The sequence below is a fragment of the Rhipicephalus microplus genome, unplaced genomic scaffold, assembly GCF_043290135.1.
Source record: "Rhipicephalus microplus isolate Deutch F79 unplaced genomic scaffold, USDA_Rmic scaffold_134, whole genome shotgun sequence".
NCBI lineage: Eukaryota > Metazoa > Arthropoda > Arachnida > Ixodida > Ixodidae > Rhipicephalus > Rhipicephalus microplus.
In genome coordinates, this window is record NW_027464706.1 from 604,412 (window position 1) to 610,000 (window position 5,589).

Genomic DNA, 5,589 nt, shown 5'->3' on the forward strand with positions numbered 1-5,589 from the left:
CGGCGGTCTGGGTGCTTATCGCTGCTATTATAGGGGCACCCCGGCAGACGCAGAAAGAAAAAAAAAATGGGGACATGGCGTGCGTCACCGTGCGGCTTCGCAGCGTTGCCGAAGTCGCCGAGCCCTTCGACTGAGCCGAACGGCGGACAGGGAACGTTGGTCGGCCGTTCTAACCTGTCGGTGCCACGCCGAGACGTCGTTAAGGAAAACCGCGTCGTGGGCCTCTACGACGCCGTCGAGTCGTTGTACGTTTGGTGTCCAGCGTGTCGGCGGCGAGTAGCGGACACGTCGTTCACGACTTCGGTCTTTCGCAGTCGACGCGAACTTGCGGAGAGTCGTGGTGCCTCACGTTTTCGGCAGAAACCGCGGCGGAATTTTCCCGTGCGTGCGCGCACGACCTCGGTGCTGTGCCGTCAGCGTAGTGTTGCACAAACTCGTGGCCTACCCAAGGTGCGGTACGTTTGCGGCCGTATCCTCGGTGGGAATTTCGTGAGTAGGGTCGCAAATTCTACGACCTCGGCGGGTTTGAGAGCGACGTAGACTTGTGGCACGCTCAACATGCCACACGTTTCGGGGCACACCCGCGGTGAAATTTTCTCGAGTACGCTCGTATTAGGGCCCAAGGAGGTCTGGGTACTTATCGCTGCTATTATGTGGGGGTTCTCGTGAGCGGCGTACGCGAAAGCGACCGGGTGTCTGATATGCGGCGGGCTTCGGCCTCGTCAAGCGTGTCCTCGGGTCTGCTCCAGGGGAATCCACGGCAGTCGTCTGCAGCCTCATCCGCTTGATGCGTTAGGGGCTGGTTGTCGGACGGTGCCGTTTTACCACGATATCGAGGTGTGTTCCGTGTCGTCCTCGGGCGATTCAGATGCGAAAGCGCCGAAGACGCGGGCGTGACCCGTCGTCTGGCGGCTTTGCAGTCTCGGCTCCGTTGCTAGTTCCGGCCGGTCCACCGACAGTGCAGCGGGCTTGGGCAACCCGCACGGCGCGACCGAGTCGATGCAACGAAAAAGAGCGAGCATGAACGTGCTTCTTGCCGCACGGCTCCCACTCGTCTTTCGGGAAGGTTGTGCCGTAGCGAGCTCGAACGCCGTCATCTCGGAGTGCAAAATAAGCGTGTTGGGGCGCCTGAAGGTGGCCTCCGCCGCACACAGACTGCGTCCGGCCCGCCGAGGGCGAGGACGGACGCGCAGTCGAACGATTACCTGGTTGATCCTGCCAGTAATCATATGCTTGTCTCAAAGATTAAGCCATGCATGTCTAAGTACATGCCGAAATAAGGCGAAACCGCGAATGGCTCATTAAATCAGTTATGGTTCCTTAGATCGTTTCTTCCTACTTGGATAACTGTGGCAATTCTAGAGCTAATACATGCAGTGAGCCTGGAGCCCTTTGGGTAACGGGTGCTTTTATTAGACCAAGATCGATCGGGTTTCGGCCCGTATTGTGTGGTGACTCTGGATAACTTTGTGCTGATCGCATGGCCACGAGCCGGCGACGTTTCTTTCAAGTGTCTGCCTTATCAACTTTCGATGGTAGGTTACTTGCTTACCATGGTTGTTACGGGTAACGGAGAATCAGGGTTCGATTCCGGAGAGGGAGCCTGAGAAACGGCTACCACATCCAAGGAAGGCAGCAGGCGCGCAAATTACCCACTCCCGGCACGGGGAGGTAGTGACGAAAAATAACAATACGGGACTCTTTTGAGGCCCCGTAATTGAAATGAGTACACTCTAAATCCTTTAACGAGGATCAATTGGAGGGCAAGTCTGGTGCCAGCAGCCGCGGTAATTCCAGCTCCAATAGCGTATACTAAAGCTGCTGTGGTTAAAAAGCTCGTAGTTGGATCTCAGTTCCAGACGAGTAGTGCATCTACCCGATGCGACGGCTCGGACTGAACATCATGCCGGTTCTTTCTTGGTGCACTTCATTGTGTGCCTCGAGATGGCCGGTGCTTTTACTTTGAAAAAATTAGAGTGCTCAACGCAGGCGAGTCGCCTGAATAAACTTGCATGGAATAATAGAACAAGACCTCGTTTCTGTTCTGTTGGTTTTTGGAATACGAGGTAATGATTAAGAGGGACGGACGGGGGCATTCGTATTGCGGCGCTAGAGGTGAAATTCTTGGACCGTCGCAAGACGAACTACTGCGAAAGCATTTGCCAAGAATGTTTTCATTGATCAAGAACGAAAGTCAGAGGTTCGAAGGCGATCAGATACCGCCCTAGTTCTGACCATAAACGATGCCAACCAGCGATCCGCCTGAGTTACTCAAATGACTCGGCGGGCAGCTTCCGGGAAACCAAAGTATTTGGGTTCCGGGGGAAGTATGGTTGCAAAGCTGAAACTTAAAGGAATTGACGGAAGGGCACCACCAGGAGTGGAGCCTGCGGCTTAATTTGACTCAACACGGGAAAACTTACCCGGCCCGGACACTGGGAGGATTGACAGATTGAGAGCTCTTTCTTGATTCGGTGGATGGTGGTGCATGGCCGTTCTTAGTTGGTGGAGCGATTTGTCTGGTTAATTCCGATAACGAACGAGACTCTAGCCTATTAAATAGGTGCGGGGTTCCCAGCACCTTACAACCTTCTTAGAGGGACAAGCGGCTCCTAGCCGCACGAAACAGAGCAATAACAGGTCTGTGATGCCCTTAGATGTCCGGGGCCGCACGCGCGCTACACTGAAGGAAGCAGCGTGTCTTTATCCCTGTCTGAAAAGACTGGGTAACCCGTGGAACTTCTTTCGTGATTGGGATAGGGGCTTGCAATTGTTCCCCTTGAACGAGGAATTCCCAGTAAGCGCGAGTCATAAGCTCGCGTTGATTACGTCCCTGCCCTTTGTACACACCGCCCGTCGCTACTACCGATTGAATGATTTAGTGAGGTCTTCGGACCGATGTCCGGCGCGGCCTTTCGGTTGCGCCGGTCTGTTGGAAAGATGACCAAACTTGATCATTTAGAGGAAGTAAAAGTCGTAACAAGGTTTCCGTAGGTGAACCTGCGGAAGGATCATTAACGGATTGTGAAGGGTGAGCGCCTCAGCTGCGTCTGCGCCCGACACTTTCTGCCGCTGACCCCGTTTGGACGCGGGGTCGGCTTTTCCCCACGGGGCTGCCTGAATGTGGAGCGGCACCCCGTGACAAATTGTTGCGCCCAGCGGACGCCAACACCGCGACCTTGGACGGTCGGCCAGGTGGCGGACGCGGGTACAAACGGCGCAACGCACTCATAGGTCGGCTTTCGACCCGCCACTGCACCGTGGCTCGAAGCGCTCGAAATGCGCGACCCGACCGCTGCGGGACCGCCTAGTACTGTAAACAGGAGCGGCGGAGCGCGAACGGCGAGTCGTGGTTACGTCGGTAGAAGGCGAGGCTGCGCGTTCCCGAAACGCCAGCCGAGTGCCCTCCCGACCGTTCGAGCGTGCAAGAACGAGACCCGACAATCGCGCGGCGACTGCCAAGTACGAGAGGAACGGCACAAGCGTCGGCGGTCGGTCAAGGAACTGGCGATGTGACGGGTCCGCTGTGCACCAGTGCATACCGTCCCGCCGTCCGCGGCAAGCGCCTCCGCGTCCTCGGGTGACGGAGGCTGCCGGTCGGTTCTTGCAGGCGAGGGATCTCGCTGGCACCGGTTCGCGTTGACGCGCGGCCGGTCATGGCACGGCGATGCGACGGCCGAGGTGCGCAGTACTCGATGGAGGAACCGCACGCTCCGATGACCGTCCCGCCCTCCGCGGCGTATGCGTACCGACCGTAATGGTTGCAGCAGCGCCGGCCGGCTTTTGAATTCGCCACACGAAACACGGTGCGAGATCGCGGTTAGGGGAGCGTCGACGTTGCCAGGCGTTTTGCTTGCTGCCGAGGGAAAGGCGGCACGGCCACGTCGCGCTCGTCGCGATTAGCGGGTCTGCGCGCTTTGGGAAGGTGCCGCAACGACTTGCCGAAAGAGGAAGCACGGAAGAACGAGGGACTTGGACGTCCCGACAATTGAACGCACTTGCGGCCAGGCCCTTGCTGGCTTCGTTCTTCCGCCTCGAGTAGGCTCGTACGCGGCTCCGGCGCCGAAAGTGGTCCTTGGCACCGACTTCGGTGGACGTGGGAAGTGCCGCGCAAGTACGGCGCGCCTGGCTCCACCTGTTGGCTAAAGTAGGCAGCCGGATCGGCATTTTGGTGTGCGGTGGCAAACCGTGGATGCGAAAAAAGCTTGTGCGATTTCGTGGAACAAAAAGCGGGGGTCCCCCTTTTTATGCGGAGGAGACCGACCCGCCCGCCGTGGTGAACCGCGACGCCACGGTAAAAACGGGAGAGGCTTGTCGATGGGACCGTGCATCCCGCGCTCCACGGAGGCCGGGAGGCGGCCGCCCGAGGAAATGTGTAGCCGTCGAGGCCCGCATCTGCGTGCACTCTTATCCAAATGGGTGTACCGCAGGCATTTTCTGGTTAGGCGGGCCAATGAGAGCGAGCACACAACGATACCTACGGGTCCGGCTTGGAGAACCGGCTTCGACGCCTCCCGAGTATTTATAGAGGGGTGGACCACGAAAGCACTCGCAAGTAGCGGAAGCGAAACGCCGTCCGAAACACACCGTTTGCTCGATTTGCGGCAGCCGAAAAAGGCGCGGCAGAGTTTTGGAGTCCAAGCGTGCGCTGAAAAGCGCCCTTCTTGGCCACTGTTTGGCCGAGTGCCAGAAACGTTTGGTTTTGACTGTACGGAATTGAACAAACACTTTTTCACGACTCTAAGCGGTGGATCACTCGGTTCTCGGGTCGATGAAGAACGCAGCCAGCTGCGAGACTTGGTGTGAATTGCAGGACACACTGAGCACTGATTCTTTGAACGCACATTGCGGCCTTGGGTCTTCCCTTGGCTTCGTCTGTCTGAGGGTCGGATCACATATCAAGAGAGCCTTCGGCGCACAAGGGAACGTGAGCCGTCGACTCGTTTTGACCGCGTCGGCAACACGGACAGCACGCTGAACACCTCACAGCGAGCGCCAACAGCGGCCACTCAAGGGCGAGACGGTGGCGACCGTCGTGCCAGAGCCCAACCGAAACGGGGGCGACCGACTGCATTGAGGATGTGGCACCTCGTTGAGACCGCCGCAGGACTTCGAGTCGGAAGGAAGCCTGCAGGGAAAGTGCGGTCGAGGTTGCGTACTCCTCTCTGCGACCGGGCGCGCAAGAGCTGCGAGAGCCACGGACGCGCAACTTTAACGCACGGTAAACACGAGGAGCGAAAGCCGGCCAGCAAAGCTTCTCCAGCCGTGCGCAAAGTGCGCGAGATCGCAGCCTTGCGTTGCGCTTGTTGCCCTCGAAGTAAGCAGGGTGTCCCGTAGACCGGGCGCTCGAACACGCTGCGGGGCCGTGCCTCCTCCAGGCTTTGCCGCGCGAACAGGGAACGTTCGCGCGCAAAGCGCAGGGAGGTGAGGAGGCTGCGCCCGACGTTTGCGGTTCGCTGCGTACGCGGTTGATGCGGAGAGCACGGCGCGACGACTTGCCGCGAAGCGGAAAAAGTCTCCCGCACGAGTTGGCGAAACGTTGGCGAAGCTTAAGGCGTTCTCGTCGTAGTCCGCCGTCGGTCTAAGTGC

At 58.3% G+C, this 5,589-nt stretch overlaps 2 non-coding genes across 2 annotated transcripts; both read left to right on the forward strand.

The window, feature by feature from the left end:
- The first annotated feature begins 1,202 nt into the window (after positions 1–1,202).
- On the forward strand, positions 1,203–3,017 carry LOC142790855 (small subunit ribosomal RNA). Its single transcript, XR_012889806.1, has one exon. It is a non-coding gene; the product is annotated as a small subunit ribosomal RNA (ribosomal RNA).
- A 1,719-nt stretch (positions 3,018–4,736) lies between these two features.
- On the forward strand, positions 4,737–4,889 carry LOC142790917 (5.8S ribosomal RNA). Its single transcript, XR_012889854.1, has one exon. It is a non-coding gene; the product is annotated as a 5.8S ribosomal RNA (ribosomal RNA).
- Positions 4,890–5,589: the final 700 nt, after the last annotated feature.